Below are 17,198 nucleotides of genomic sequence, written 5' to 3' on the forward strand. Positions count from 1 at the left end.
CACGTCCAATAAGGATGAATAACTCTGTAACCAAAAACTTCCAGCAGTCGCCCACCCGGACAGCCAATGAAGCAGGAGCTGCTTTCAGTCACTACTGCCCTTGCAAGGATCCAAACTGGTGCCATAGATGGGGAAACTGAGGCACAGAGCAAGGCAATGTTAGGGCCTGAGATCACAGAGTAAGTATGTGATGGAAGAGGAGCTAGAATTCAGGTTCCCTGGACCCCCAGCTCCAGCTATTGTGCTCCAACCATTAGCCAGTGCTTGCCCAATAGAAGCATTAGCTGCTATGCTTTTATTTGGCTTTAGAGCAGGGGCAGGGGATTATATAGACAGTAATTCCACTCTGGAAGATGTGCTGACAGCTGCTTTTCTGGTCAGGCCTTGATCCTCATGCCCTAGAGCAAACCCTACAGTTTCTCCAGCCAATTGTGATTTGGGGAGGAATTATGGTTTGCTTTTCCCCCTGGCTCAGGACAACAATGAACTGCCTGAGCTCGGTGCTCATCTACCGTGTATATTAGCCTCAGGCAGCACTTTGAGAGGAGAAAACCCTGCTTCCAGCTTTGATTCTGCTCGGCTTCCCTCAGCGATACATTCCAGATGTAGGACGGGGGCTTTTTATCTGAATTGCTTCTGGCCCTGACAGGAACTGCTGGGCTCACCCTTGTCCCGGGACGACATTGTGCCTCTGAGCATGATTGTGCCCTGCAACACCACATCCACAGTCAGATACTTCACAAAGGGCCTCTTTTCACAGAGACACTGAGGCTGTGTCTACACTGGCATGAATTTCCGGAACTGCTTAAAACGGAATAGTATTCCGTTTTAAGTTTTTCCGGAAAAGGAGCGTCTACATTGGCAGGCTGCTTTTCCGGAAAAGCCCTTTTCCGGAAAAGCGTCCGTGGCCAATGTAGACGCGCTTTTCCGGAAAAGAGCCCCGAGCGTCATTTTCGCGATCGGGGCTTTTTTCCGGAAAAGACTACTGGGCTGTCTACACTGGCCCTTTTCCGGAACAGTGTTCCGGAATAAGGACTTATGCCCGAGCGGGAGCAGAATAGTTTTTCCGGAATAGCGACTGATTTTGTACAGTAGAGCATCGTTGCTTTTCCGGAAATTCAAGGGCCAGTGTAGACAGCTCGCAGCTTATTCCGGAAAAGTGGCTGATTTTCCAGAATAAGTGGCCCAGTGTAGACACAGCCTGAGGGTTATTCACCTCTGCTCCTTGCGCTGCTGTGGTGACAGCGCTGGAGACGGCAGCCCATCGTTTACCTCGGCCCTCTCGCTGATATTATCCTGTCTGCTTCACCTGACCCTGGGGGAGGGAGAAATAGGCTCTGTTCTTCTTCTTCTGTATTTCATGGCTGTTTTTGAAAATGAGTCCGATAATCCCAATGGAGAAGTGCTGAGGGACCGGTGGGCAATAAACAAGCATCACAGTCAAAAACAAACCAAAAAGGCACCAACCTAAAATTGACAAAGCGTGAGAGAAACCAGCTCTCATCTGGCACCTAGATAAGGCCATGCATCAGCTCCATAACCCAGCCAGGGGAGCTGTTCGGCATAGGAAGAGAGACGGATGAAGGTTTCCCTTGCCCTTCTCTTCATGCTTGTGTCTCACTAGCTGTCTCCCAGGTCTTATCTTCTAGATCAGGGGTTCCCAACCTGGGCTACGCATACCCCCAGGGGGTACGAGAAGCTTGTCAAGCGGGTACGGGGAATATTTGGTAAATAACTAGATTATCCTAATTGAAATATTCCAAAAGTAATAGTGTTAGTGAAAAAAGTTGTGGATTCTAGAGTCTCGAATTTATTTCCCTTCATATAGAATAGGAGGTATGGGAAGGTTTACTAAAAGCCAAGGGGGTACGGGGACCAAAAAAGGTTGGGAACCCTGATCTAGACTATAAACTCTCCAGGGCGACGTCTGTCATTTATTATCTTTGTACCACCAGCTGAGGCCTCTAGGCCTTACCCCAAGCCACTTATTATTCATAGTGAGCTCACAAAATGGTAAATTCCGTAATCCATTCCAAATCACACCAGCTACTAGGATTAACAGGGCACCTGCCACTTACTGTATCTGATGTTGCATTCGCCAGATATATATTGAGTAATCAAACGAACGGGTGAGTCTAGATTATCACCACCTACCAGCTGGTCTTACTGGGCAGTCAGTGCCTAGCATGCTGTGCTCTGAATCCTGCAATCCAAGATTCAAATCTCTGTGGGGCCAGCACATGCCTTTACGATTGACCACTGCAGGGCGTCTTCGCTGCCAGCAAAGGTGGGGTTTTGCAGCAAGATAAGGAGTAGGCCTGAGCTACCTCGTTTTGTTAGTGTATAAAGTGCTACTAGACCATGTCTTGGGTTTTTTTGTATAACCCTAAGGAGTCAAGTCTCTTTCATTCTTACCACAATGTATCCAGGAGAGAGAGAGCACAGGCCTTAGCTAATGGATGCTAGTTATTTCCAGTGCTTAATTCAAGCTAAGCCCCATCACCTCTAGGCCTGGCAGTTTGTAGCCCTAGAACAGTGGTCACCAACCAGTAGATTGGGATCTACTGGTAGATCTTGAAACCTTTGACAGGTAATCCCGAGAGGTTTGGCCGGGAGGTTGTCAAGTGCCAGCACTTCATCTACCCCTCTCTCCTGCCCTCTGCCATGGAAGTGCCCCTCACCCCTGGGAGCCTCCGGCTTGCTGTGCAGGGCACAGAAAGAAGAGGAAGGGGGGTGCTGATGTCAGGGTGCCCCTCCCTCCACCCTGTACCCCATCTCCACAGAGCAGAGGGGGGCAGGGACGGAGAGAGTTTGCTGGCTGCTTTGGGAGTGGTGCAGGTCCAGGGGAGGGGTGAGCCTGCCTTAGCCCCCTGCACCCCCACCCAGAAGCCGCCTGTGGTAAGTGATGCCCAGCTGGAGCCTGCACCCCAAACCCCTGCCCCCCGCCTGATCTGAGGAGGGGCGGGAAGGAGGTGGGGAAGGGTGTTTGGGTTTGAGGTGGATCCTGGATTGCACTTAAAATCAAAAAGTGATCTTATGCTTTAAAAGCTTGGAGGACCCCTGCCCTAGAACCTCTGGGCAGGGCCGCCGATGAGGGGAGGGAAGGGGCAGCTGCCTCGGGGCCCAGCAATTTAAAAGGGCGTGAGGCTCGTGGCTCCTGCTCCCCTGGGATCGGCGGTGGCCGGAGCTCCAGGCGGTGCAGGTCAGGTATTGCTAAAGGCCTGGCTGGGGGAGAATAGTCCCCAGGCCTACTGCTTTCACCAGAGGCCCAGCCCTGCCTGGAGGCTGAGAGCCACCCTGTTCCTGACCTTGCCCAGGGGCCCGGCATTTCTGTCGGTAGCCCTGCCTCTGGGCTTGTGAAAGTAAAAGCAATTGCTCAAGCCCCAGCACTGCTGTCATGACCAATGCAGCAGGGGAGTATTTTCCTGCCGAACAGGGGAGCCCACAGCCACGCCGAGGCCCAGGGCAAGGTGGACGGGGCTGGTTCTGCATTCCCAGAAGGGGCGGGGCCTCAGACAGAAGGGGCGGGACTGAGGGCAGCCCCTTGGACTGTGGCATTCCTCTCTCCAGCGCTGCCTGGAGCATACAGCGTAGTGCCCCTGCCTGCCCTGGCAGCCCTAGGAGCCACCTGAAGCATGCCTCAGGCCCCTTTTAGGCCTTTTGACTCGCCAAGCCCCAACGCAAATGTCCGTTTGCCCCTTTCCCCCGTTGGTAGGGCTGCTGCAAAATCACAGTGGAGACTGGTGGTGAAACCGTGCTCTTACACTCCTTCTGAAGCAGCTGGCACCAACTCCAGAGGGCAGGATCCCTGGCAAGGTGGCCCACTGCTCTGATCCTATCGCAATTCCTCCCCTCCGACCACTCAGGAAGTCCTATGAAAGGGTGTCTGTCTGTCTGTCTCAGCTCTAGTTCTCTATCAAACAAAGGCTACGTCTAGACTGGCGAGATTTAGTGCAAATACTCTAAACGCAAGAGTTTTTGCGTTACAGTATTTGAGTAAAACAGGACTATGTAGCACTTTAAAGACTAACAAGATGGTTTAAACCATCTTGTTAGTCTTTAAAGTGCTACATAGTCCTGGTTTTTGTTTCAGCTGCACCAGACTAACATGGCTACATTTCTACCAGTAGTTGAGTAAGAGAGCATCTATACTGCCATTTTAGCCATCGGGCTTTCTTGCGCAAGAAATTGATGTTAACTGTCTACACTGGCCTCTTGTGCAAGAACACTTGTGCAAGAGGACTTATCCCTGAGTGGGAGCGGCAGAATATTTGCACGAGAAGCACTGATTTCATACATTAGAACGTCAGTGTTCTTGTGCAAACACTCGCGGCCAGTGTAGACAGGCGGCAAGAATCTTGCCAATGTAGACGTAGCCAAAGTGTTTTAGCCTGTGCAAGATAAAACTCCCTGGACTGGCTTGAACTGCTCTGGTGGGGGAATACCCGTGGGGAGGAAGTCATGGAAACAAACTCTTCCCTACCATGTTCCCTAGAGCATTCCCATCTTAGAGCCTTTGGGGGAAGCTGCTGGGGTGGGGAGGGGGGGAGAGGGTGTTGCAGAGTTCCAAGGCCTTCTCTCCCTACCCCATGAATCTTTAGGCTCTGCAGAGCTGGCTGCTGCTCTGCCAACCTATTACTTCCTGGTAGTGCAGCACCAGTTGAATTGGCTGGGTTCTCTTGCAACAGCTTGGCTCTGCTCAGTCGGCCAGAGACAGGCAGTCCACTCCCTTCCAAAGGCCTCTTCCCATCAGTTGGGCTCAGTGTCATTTCAGCATTAGACAACGTAACACTGGTTAACAGAGAATCAAAGCAGGGATCAGGCAAATCCGTGCTGGAGAAATGGCTCCAGTGTTCTCAAATCCATGCTGGAGAAATGGCTCCAGTGCTTTAAGCTACAGAATATGCAACGTCCACATTCCTGTGATTATGGATGGAGGGTCTGTATGTATCCAGTAATAATTATTCCTGGTTATTATTGTTATACAGGAGGGTATTGATAGCTGCCAGCAAGTGCCTTAGTTCTAGGGGTACTCACAGACCTGGCTGAGGCTGAGGGATGCGCAAGCTGCCCTTCAGTCTGGCTAAACAGAAGCAGCCTTTGAACTCCATATGGAGCAAGATAGCTAAAACAACACAAGCTACTGCCCAAAACATTGGCCATGTGAAAGGACTGAGCAAAGACTAACTCAAGGAGAATCAGAGATGTTTCCCTGGGAACTGATGAAAGATGCCGGGGCTGAGGCATTGGTTGTATTGCAGCTGTGCATCAGAATCAGAGGCTGTGTCTAGACTACATGGCTCCATCGATGGAGCCATGTAGATTAGGGTTGTAGGCAAAGGGAAATGAAGTAGCGATTTAAATAATCGCCACTTCATTTAAATTTACATGGCTGCCGCGCTGAACCGACAAACAGTTGATCAGCTGTTTGTCGGCTCAGCGCGCTAGTCTGGATGCTCCCCTGCCGACATCAAAGCCCTTTGTCGGCAGCCCCGTTATTCCTCGTGGGATGAGGTTTACCGGGGCTGCCGACAAAGGGCTTTGATGTCGGCAGGGGAGCGTCCAGACTAGTGCGCTGAGCCAACAAACACCTGATCAGCTGTTTGTCGGCTCAGCGCGGCAGCCATGTACATTTAAATGAAGCCGCGATTATTTAAATCGCCGCTTCATTTCCCTTTGCCCAATAAACAAATCTACATGGCTCCATCGACGGAGCCATGTAGTGTAGACGTACCCAGAGCAGGCTACCTAGTCTGAGAAAGAAGCTTATTAAAAGAACGTGTGTGTGAAATTTTACATGTAACAAGTATTGCATGAAGCTTAGCTGGCTTGTTTTGTTTTAATTTACTCAATAACTTACTTTGATCTGTCTGCTATTTCTTATGACCACTTAAGTGTGATGTTTTATATTTAATAAAATCATTTTTGTTTATTAATAAACCTGGTGTAAATAATTGTTACCTGGTGGAGGAGGAAACAGCTGTGCATATCTCTCTGTCATTGCCAAAGGGGGCATACATTTTATGAGCTTGCTCTGTATAAAATTTTCTGCAGAACTTTTCTGTGATGGGTTTCTCTGGGGTTCTGATCCCACTGGGGCTGTGCACCTGAGAGCTGTAGTAAGTCCATGTGACTGAGCCCCCCCAGAGCTGAGTGGATCTCAGTGTGTGTTGCTCTGCTGTGGGCAGTGACTCCAAATCTGTGCCATCACTGGAGGACACTGGATGTTCTGGCTCAGCAGGCCAGAGTGATGGGGCACCCCAAAGGGCAGATAGGCAGGTTCAGTGGTATTTCAGAATATCAAGTGACAGTCCCAAGGGGATCTCTGCGACCAAACCCACTATAGAAATGTTCTACAGAAAGGCGGGTGAAGGATGATTAATATGTTACACTCATCTGACCTCTGACCTTGCCTGACCTGTTTGATCTCGGGACCAAGGCTGTCTAGTGCAGTGGTTCTGGTGCATTGCTAATCATTTTGGGGGCAGCCTGCTGAAATCGATGTAGAAATCTATTTCATGGGCACCAAACTGTGCCCCCTCCTAAAAAGCCCAATGTTTAAAGTACTGGAGTACTCTCTCTGCTGGGCAATCTACCAAGAACTCCAACAGGGCATCAAAATGGGTAGCAACCTTTTGGATCCCAACCACCATAGGACCGCTGATGCAGCCAGCAGTCAAATGTCCATGCACTATCACTGCCGCAGCTGGAATAAGGGGAAAATTGATCCTATCTGCTTGTAGCAACCAAGAGATTTTGAATTATTCCTTTGGAAAGGAGGGGGGGGGGGTGTGATATAGACAGTCAAGATTAAACCATCTCTTTTAAGCATTCATTTGGCTGTCAGCCTGGAAAATGGCAGAGTTCTGAGAGTTTGCATATTATCTCTGGATTTTGCCTGTGGGCAGCTTAAGCAAAAGAAAGGAAGCAATTTCCCATGTCACCAGCTTTTTGATGTGGAAGAGAGAAATAACATGGTAATTACATAGCCTGGCCCTTCCTGGTGCTGCAGCTACCACTGGGACTCTTGTTCCCATCCACTGCTGAAAGTGAAAAGCACTGACAGAACATCCATCCCCAGCGAACTGGCATCTTTGTACACAGACCACTTGCTGCCTTGCCTCCTTCTCGAGCAGCCTCTGTCCTGGCAGGATACCCCTTTGCACACTGCTACTGCCTTGAGTTTTCCAGGGTCCATGTGACTGGGCGTCTGTCCCACACTGGCCCTTTAAGAGTTAAAACCCAGCCCTGGGAGAGAGCTGGGGGAGAGCCAGACAGTTAGGGCTATAAATAAGGGCTCTTGGAGGGGGTGGGCCCAGATTCAGTCTTGGAGTAGGAGGTGCTGCCCTGCCCGGGAAGCTAGAGACTGCCTAACACAGAGCAGGGCTGGGGAAAGGCAGGCAGAGTTGGGGAACTCTGGCCAGGCAAATTCCCAGGCTGCAGGGCCTGACGCAAGGCCTGAGGGTACTAAGGACCACAGCCAGGATTGCAGAAGGCAGCAGGTGCACAGCCCTTGCCAATGATGAGTGGCCATTCCAGACTGCAGTTTGCCCCTGAGGTAAGGGGCTAGATGATGGCTGGCAGTGGGTCACTGAGGCAATGTGGGCATAGGGGATTGGCTGAGGGGGAGGACCCCAGAGTGTGGGAGCACTGTGGCAGGGCAGTACCCAGAGGGGAGGATGCCACAATCAAGGAGGGACGTGGGTCCTAACACCAAGTGGTGGAGAATAACAGCTAATAGCAGGTGTGACACCAACAGGCAGGGGGTGCTCCAGGGCTGAAGGGTTAATTCTCAGTGTGACCAGCAGGAGGTGCTATGAGGGTGAGTTGCACCCTGTTACAGTCCAGGATCAGTGAGATGAGTGCAGGGAAGTGACCTCCTTGAACTGTTGTAGTTTAAAACTTTCCAGAGCATGACCCAATGTTTTAAGTACGGACAAGCTGCTGTTCTGGATGGAAGCTGGTCACATGTCCCTGCTGGGGAAATGCACATGTGAAAAACCAGCACCAGTGGCCCTAACTCCAAATGCCTCCCTGTGCTGCCTCAGAAGAATTATGAAGATGTTTTGTATCTGGTATCGCTACAGCTTTTGGGACAGAGGCAAGCAGGACAAATGGGTCCTTTGGCCCATCTGCTTTCCTTTGACGTTCCAGGAACAGGCGCTGTCCAGAGAATCCAGGGTTAACCTGAAGCTGGCTGTAAGGTTAGACACCAGCAAAGTTTGCAGGCCAGAGGCAGAAAAGTGTAAGTGATTGGCCTTAAAGTGGATAGCAGAGTTGGGTTTAGCATTAGAGCTGGGTGAAAAATGCCTGTTGGCTTTCATGTGACATTTGCGGGGCGGGAGGGGGGGGAGGAGAGGGAAAGGGTGTTTATTTTTGGTTTCATTTTGTTTTGCAAATTTCCCATTAAACCTGTTGATTTGTATCCCCTATCCCCCTCTCCCCCCTCAATTTGGAAAACTCAAACCCAATTTTTCTAGAAACCACACTTTTTTCAGTTTTTTTTAAACATGTCATCTCTGTTCAAATGTTTGAGTTTTCATGAAGATATGGGAAAATCTGGAACAAAATTCAAATGTTTAGTTTTGGGGAGAAATACCATTTTCTAGTGGCTGTGGAGGCAGAAACTGACAATTTTCTATCAGTTCTAGCTTCAGCTCAGTGACTGCTGATTCCCTTCCCCTGCACTAGCAACTAGGCCACACTCCCTCCTTACAGGTGCTGTTTCTCACACCACCTCCTTGGTCCCTATTGTCTGTATTAGATTCTGTGATTTTTGTTAACCCATGAAACTCTTCTTTCCCCACCCCGCCCAAACTCTCTGGGCCCTAGCTCTGAACTTCAGTAGCTTTCCAGCAAGGCCGTGAGTTTGAGCCTCCTTTCTGCCAGGTTAGTGTTTGTGACTTCTATCCCAGCACTCTTTGCCTGGATCTGCTGCAGAGAGATCCGGCACAGCATCCGGTCTAGGGCTTCTTGTTTGATCTGCCGCCGAGAGAGGCTTTTGTGTGACTTCCATTGTCACCAGAAACACCTGCCTCACTCCTGAGTGCTTCACTGTATGTTATCCCAGTGAAAACCCAGCAGTGAGGAGTTAAGTGCTGCTTCTGTCCTCATCTCACCTGTTTCTCCTGGCTCCGTGCCCAGAGCAAAACACTGCTCCTCTCCTGTCCCGCAGCCCCTCGCTGCGTGAATGTCAGAGCAGCGAGCAGGACGCTAATGTTGGCAGAGTGGAATCCCCGAGGGCACCTGACACTGCAGGCTGGAGAATGGCAAATGATGGCATTTCTATTCCAGGTCATGTTGCTGTACTTGAGCTACACAGGGAGCCAGGGCTGTAACCTCCCTGGGAGGAGGTAGTGCAGCCATGCAGAGAAATGATCATTCGAAAGGACATAGACGCAGTGAGTTTCTAAACGGAACCTCTCATTTTCCTCCTTACTGGAGAACGATTGTCAACTAGTTTCAGTCCAAACTGCGACCTAGTTTAAGCCTTTGTTACAGTCTGGCTGGGACTCTGCCACTGGTTGTCTTTGATGACCCTGGGCAAGTTACTTCCCTGCTCTGGGCCTCCATTTCCCCATATGTAAAATGGAGATACATGGGGATCATGCCTTTACAGGGCATTTTGAGTCTACTGATGAAACATGCTATGTAAATCTCAGAGGAGTAGCTATGGTAGTCTGTAACTTTAAAAACAATGAGCAGTTCTGTGGTATCTTAGGATGTGTCTACACAGTAGCCTAAACTCGAAATAAGATATGCAATTTGCGCTACACAAATTGCATATCTTATTTAGATTGAATTCTGAAATAAAGTGCTATATCGAGACATCTCCTTAACCCTCATGGAAAGAGGATTGCCAGGATGCTGAAATAGTGCTCCCGTTATTTCGAAAAATATTTCAAAATAACGGGCAGCTTGTGTAGACTTAGGGTAGCTATTTCCATGCAGTATAGACATTCCCTTAGGCTTTGTCTACATTATGGCTTTTGCCGGAAGAGGCAATGCAAATGAAGTGCTGATTAGCATTTTGTCATGCTTCATTTGCATAATCTATTCTGAGCCATTTTTGCTCAAGAGGTTTTTGCGCCAAAACAAGCAGTGTGGCTGTGGCTGTTTTTCACAAAAAAACCCTTTTTGTGCAAAATCTGTATCTTGTGCGAAAAGGAAACATCCGCAGTGCTTGTTTTTGCGCAAAAACGGCTCGGAATAGATTATGCAAATGAAACATGATAAAATGCTAATCAGCGCTTCATTTGCATTGCCTCTTCCAGCAAAAGCTGTAGCGTAGACATAGCCTTAGAGACTAACAAACATATTAGCTTTTGTGGGTAAAACCCACTTCATCAGGAGAGTTGGAGTGGAAATTACAGAATCCAGGATCTATATAAAAGTAAAAGCAGTTACCTGCGGCTAATCTGCCAATTGTAGGACCATTGTAAATGAAGCTAATTAACTCAGAATGGATGTGTCCCATTCATAGCATTTGTTGTGGAAATGTGAATATCGAAGGCAGGGGAAATTGCCTTTGCAGTTTAACCAGTTAATATCTTTATTCAAGCCCAAGCTGATAGTGTCAAATTTGTAAATTAACTCCAGTTCAGCCATCTCCCTCTGTAATTGAGTGATAAAATTCCTTTTTAGAAGAATGGCTACTTTTAAATCCATTATTGAATGTCCAGGGAGGTTCCCTGACAGGTAAAATGTTCTCCTACAGGTTTGTGTGTTACCATTCCTGATATCTGATTTGTGTCCATTTATCCTTTGTCACAGAGACTGTCTGGTTTGGCCCATATACATGGCAGAGGGACATTGCTGGCACAGGATGGCATATATCACGTTAGAGAATGTGTTGTTGTTTCTACTATTATTTGGTTTAGCTTATGCTGCTCTGAGGGAGGTTAACTAAATCACTAGGACCATGTCTACACTAGGAAACTATTTCAAAAGTAGTAAATTCAATTTAAAGCTTGCAACTTAACAAATTTGAACTAGCGTGTCCACATTAACAGAGCCTGCCTCAGACTAATTTCAAGGCTTCCCCATAATGTGGATGTGCTACCTTGGACTTAGGACCCCAGGAAGCACCGGGGAGTAATTAGTTCAAAATAATGGTACTGGAGCATCCATACTACTGTTATTTTGAAATAACTATTTTGGAATTAGCATTATTCCTGATGAAAAGCGGGAGTACAGATTTCAAATTCTGTGGCCTATTATTTCAAAAGAACAGGTTTGGTCGTGGGGAACGCTCCGTTTATAAATTCGACTTAAGGGGGTGTGACGGGGCGGACAGGCCCCGCACTGACGGACAGAGGGTGGCCCAGGCCCAGCTGGTAGAGAAAGCCCCGCCCCTTCAACCCTGCTGGGCATGCTCCCAGCAGAGGCCGGCTATAAAAGCAGAGGGAGCCCTGCAGTCAGGGAGACCGCAGGGTGAGGGCCAGGGTTTCTGCAGCCACTGGGACCAGAGTCACTGCCTGTGCTGGACCCTGACACCGAGGCAGCAGCCACCGACCCCGGGAGGCCGGAGCACGCCCACCACCCCGGCAGGTACGGCCTCGGAGGCGAAGGGGCCCCAGGGGAACCGGGGCGCGGTAGGAAACAGCCCAGGGCAAAGGATACAAAGTTTGGCTCGGTGTGTATCGGCTGGATTCCCCGCCGAGCCGGCAGGAGCCACAGACCCTGCCTAAAGGGCCCTGGGCTGGGACCCGGTGGAGAGGGAGGGCCCGGGACCCCCTACCACTCAGCCCTCCTCCCTCCCTCCCGCCCCCCCCCCCCCCCCCCCCCCGGCCGTGGAGGCAGGAGAGGCTTCTCGGAGGGAGTTGGCCTCTAATAACGTATATCCCCTGATAGAGGGGCCTGGACTTGTGTTGGGACTTTGGATACTGTATATCCCCTAATAGAGGGACAAGGACCTTTGGGGTGCAGTATAGGGCCGGACTGAGACATGGGCCAGGAGAAGGGGGCCGCAGCCTCCGTCAGGGGCATACCCCCTGACAGGGGGGTTATTTTGAAATAAAGTCCTAGTGTAGACTGGGGCAGAAAAAATACTTGGCTCTACTACTGGAGTTAGAGCATCCACACGTTAATTTGATTGTTGAAACTTTCCCATGTAGACCAGCCCTTAATCATTGAATGTGGATGAAAACTCCAGATGAGGTTGCAGGAAGATTTTAGAAACATTGACAAATGCAGTTCTGTTGTCAGTGACTCCAAAGAACAGTGTAGTAAGGTCCAGTGGCCACCCAACTCCTCCTGTTAAATTATGTGTTCATCTAGCAGATGGCTTTTAATTTCCTGAGAGGAACAGAAGATACAGCGACTGCCAAGCTTTCTGACATTTTGTCAGAACGTGCTGTGAGGTTCCCCCGTCGACTTGCACCTGCTTTAGTGAGGAGATTGGGAGTCTGAATTTGAAATATTTATCCCCCTATGCTGCAATCTGGGAACTTGAATGCTTGTTACAGGCCCCCAAGTCGATACCCAGATTTTTCACCCTATTATATACAGCCAGTCCCCAAGTTACAAATGGGTTACGGACCAAACACTTGGCCGGAACTCGAAATGTTCGTAAATCGGCAAGGACGGATATAGGGCAGGGCGAACGGGGCAGCCGTCCTGGGCTTGCGCTTCAAAAAGCCCCACGCATGCGCCGTGGTGCCACCGCACATGCGCATGGCGTCACTGCGCATGCACCGTGGCAAAGGGGGGGCCCCGCGGAATTATGCTGCCCGGGGCCCCGCAAAACGGTCATCTGCCCCTGTAAATTGGACCCCATTGAGTTACATTGCGAACGCGCTGTTCATAAGCGTGGGTCATGTTCGTAACTCGGGGGCTGCTTTTATGACCGCTTACTGGGAGGTTTGGTTGTAAATGCGAATGATCGTAAATCAACCGTTCATAACTCAGGTACTGACCTTATAGGAATGTAGACCAGATTTCCATTGTTTGCTTATGAATTGGTGTCCTATAAGACCCTTACGGTGTGTAAATTAGGGTACCATTATGTGAATGCAGTCCTGCAGCGGGGTGCTGGAACAATTTGTACAGTGGAAGCCATGCCGAAAGCCATTAAAAACAGACTGTAAGCCCCAAAGCTGTATATGATGGAAACTTTTCAAGCCAAGTGGTGTGGTAGCTCCCCAGCCCCCGTACCAATGATGGGAGATATCATTGGTGTATTGCATGCAGCAGATCACCGCCATGGCTATACAGGTTTCAGAATTACTAGCTACGTCACTGTTTCCAGAGCAATGCTGACATCAGCACTGACAGGGAGGTGATTTGTCAGTGGTTATAGTAGTAGCTGGGAGTCAGTGTAATGCCACTAGGTGGAATTGAACCTGGAACCTCTGGAGCTTAGTGCATGAGCTAAGGCTGTAGAGCAGACTCCTTAATCTCTCATTGCCACTAGATGGGACAGTGCCCAGCAGCTGTGTGGGTTACATCAGGATACTGCAAAAGCAATGAGGAGTCCTGTGGTACCTTAGGGTATGTCTACACTACCCCGCTAGTTCGAACTAGCGGGGTAATGTATGCATACCGCACTTGCTAATGAAGCCCGGGATTTGAATTTCCCGGGCTTCATTAGCATAAGCGGGGAGCCGCCATTTTTAAATCCCCGCTGCTTCGAACCCCGTGTAGCGCGGCTACACGGGGCTCGAACTAGGTAGTTCGGACTAGGGTGAAACGAGGAGTAACGGTAGTTCGGAATAGGCACCCTAGTCCGAACTACCTAGTTCGAGCCCCGTGTAGCCGCGCTACACGGGGTTCGAAGCAGCGGGGATTTAAAAATGGCGGCTCCCCGCTTATGCTAATGAAGCCCGGGAAATTCAAATCCCGGGCTTCATTAGCAAGTGCGGTATGCATACATTACCCCGCTAGTTCGAACTAGCGGGGTAATGTAGACATACCCTTATAGACTAACAGATGTATTGGAGCATGAGCTTTCGTGGGCAAAGACCCACTTCATCAGATGCATGTAGTGGAAATTTCCAGAGGCATGTATAGATATATAGGCATAAGAAAAGAGTACCAATCAAGAGTAAGGCTAGAGATAACAAGGTCAATTCAGTCAGGGAAGATGAGGCCCACTTCTAGCAGCTGATGTGGAGGTGTGAACACCAAGTGAGGAGAAACTGCTGGTGAGGTTGGCTAGCCATTCACAGTCTTTGTTTAATCATAAGGTGACGACGTCAAATTTGCAGATTAACTGTAGCTCAGCAGTTTCTCTTTGAAGTCTGTTCTTGAAGTTTTTTTGTTGCAGGATGGCTACCTTTAAGTCTGCTACTGTGTGTCCAGGGAGACTGAAGTGTTCTCCTAAAGGTTTTTGTATATTACCATTCCTGTAATCTGATTTGTCCGTTTATTCTTTTACGTAGGGACTGTCCCAAACTGGACAGTGGCATTGGCTCCCTGTGGTTTTAGAAACAACACGTCATTTTTTGTTGCCCTAGTTTTCCCATCCCTCTGTGCAGTGTGACCCCAACCTTCCCCGGCTGCCCGGGAACCAGACAGCCGTGCCTCATGACCCCAGCCACAGGGGAGCCAGGCTGCTGCACCATGCCACGTGTCCCCAGCCTCTCCCGGGCAGCTGGATAGTGTAGGCAATTTTGGAAGGCAATGCCTTCCCTTGCCTACATCACTAGCCACGCATAGCGGGTGGCCTAAAATGCCACCAGCCACCCCAAAGAAACGTGAGCTCCCTTGAAAGGTCAAGTCCCAGCTCCTCAGCCATTCTCCCTCCTGTGGCCCAGGGAAGGGGGGGAGGGGCACAGAAGCTGAAAATTTGGAAACCAGAGAGAAGTCCCTCTTCTAGGAAAAGAGTCTGCCCTGGAAAGAGTTTCCTGAAAACTCCAGGTGGAGGGAGCTCTTTGTTGCCACCTGTTGGTGAGCAAGGGGAAAAGACTGAATGGGGCAGGCCTCATTTACATTTTTCTTAAGTTTGGGATGTTTGGATAAAATTCACTTATGTTTGGGTGGCGGTGGAATTTCATTATCCCAATTGGAGAAATAAATTACTAGTGAATGATACAAAATGTGCCTGGAAGGAGGGGTCATTTACAGTCTGGCATGACTGGGTAGTTGTGCCTGGGCTCCAATTAATGGGAAAGGGATTTTTCTTCGTATTGATTACTTCCGGGAGATCAAGCTGTTCATTAAATGTCTTATGAAACCGATTCAAAAAACGAACAGTGGGAATGCAGTCTAAGGGTACGTCTAGACTACATAGCTCCGTCAAGGGAGCCATGTAGATCTGTTTGTTTGGCAAAGGGAAATGAAACCGTGATTTAAATAATCACGGCTTCATTTAAATGTAAATGGCTGACCCGCTTTGCCGATCAGCTGTTTGTCGGCAGATCGGGGCAGTCTAGACGCTCCCCTGTCGACATGAAACCCTTTTATCGACCTCCCCGGTAAACTTCATCCTATGAGGCATAACGGGGAGGTTGATAAAGGGCTTTCAGGTCAGCGCAGAAGAGTCCAGACTAGCACGCTGAGCCGACAAACAGCTGATCAGCTGTTTGTTGGCTCAGCACGGCAGCCATTTAAATTTAAATGAAGCCGCGATTATTTAAATCACGGCTTCATTTCCCTCTGCCGATCAGCCTAATCTACATGGCTCCATCGATGTAGTGAAGACAGGCAACATGAATTTCTTGCGCAAGAAAGCCCTATGGTTAAAATGACCTATGGATAAAAGCACATCTCTTGTGCAAAAGCACGTAGCAGTGTGCACACACTCTTGTGCAAGACCTTTTGTGCAAGTACTCTTGCGCAAAACAGTTCATGCTCAAAAAGCCTGCAGTGCAGACGTAGCCACAGAGTTCTCATTCATCTAGGTTCTCCCCCATGTCCTGGCCAAATTCCATCTTGGGCAATTGCATTCTGCCTCTTTACTTCCCCCTACAGCTTCAATTTGCTTTGCTTCTTGACTTTGATACTGTGTGCTATTAAGCAGCTGTTGTGTTTCCCATCAGAGGTGGCTTCATAAAACAGATCTTTGAGCTCTAAGGCAGGGATGGGCAACCAGGAATGGTGGATGGGTCACATGAGTGGCCCTCCTTCACCTCAGTGGGCTGTAGCAGCCCATGGCCCAGTGGGGTTCCACCTGTGGCCCCATACCCTGCCCCATCTGGCCCTCCACACCCCTCTCACACCAGGGCACCAGAGCCCCGCACTTACCTGCGTCTCCCCCTCCCTCCCAGCACTTTCGGAGCATGCAAATCATCTGATTTGTGCTTCGTCCCCACTCCTCCCCATCAGCTTTCCCAGAGGCACTAAGTTGGCTATTGACTATTCTGCACTTTCAGAGCCATCCAGAAAACATGGAATGCTGTGAACAGCTGATTTGTGACATTACAACTCTGGGAAGGTGGGGGAGGAGCAGGGATGCACCTCGAATTGGCTCCTCCAAAGGTGCTGGAAGGGAGAGGGAGGAACAGAAAATGTGAGACTCTGGTGCCCCAGGTGTCTGAGAGGAGTTTGGGGGGGAAAGAGACAGCCGGGGGGGGGGGGTCTGTGGGCCACAGATGGAGCCCCAGTGGGCTGCATGCAGCCCACAGACTGCAGGTTGCCCACCACATAGTTTCAATGTGCAAAATGCCTGGGGATTCTTTAGGTATCTTAAATGATATATAGGTGCTACCAGATTGATAAGGCAGGCAGCATGCTGTTCACTTCAAGTATTGCAATTACATGTTCCAAAGACCTTCTAGAACAGCGGACGCATGTCTTCCGAACAGCGCTTAGAAATCCAGCTGACCCTTCCCAACTCTCTGCATACCTGTGGAATGTCTATTTTTTTCAGCTTTCCCAGAGGCGCTAAGTTGGCTATCGACTATTCTGCACTTTCAGAGCCATCCAGAAAACATCTCTGATAAATTGGACAGCAGGTGTAAAGATAAGGAGACAGGTGCTTACCTTCCACATCAGCATCTCTAGGTTGAGGAGAGAGGCTCCCTTTTAATGAGCATAATAAAAGAGGAAGGGAATACAAGAGCTGATGTGTTCAGTACATCTGTTCTGAAGGAGGTTAGGAGGTCAGGATGTGGCATATGTTCCCACTGGTAGCTGAATTACCTCTTGATCTGCAGCTCTAAGGAGCTCGTACATCATTCATTAATTTGTTCCTTTCTGCTCTCTGTTTCCCATCCATTTTCCTCCTGACAAAAGGAGGCAGAATTTACCAGCAGAGA

This window comes from Pelodiscus sinensis, chromosome 24 (genome assembly GCF_052426305.1).
Source record: "Pelodiscus sinensis isolate ZL-2025 chromosome 24, ASM5242630v1, whole genome shotgun sequence".
NCBI lineage: Eukaryota > Metazoa > Chordata > Testudines > Trionychidae > Pelodiscus > Pelodiscus sinensis.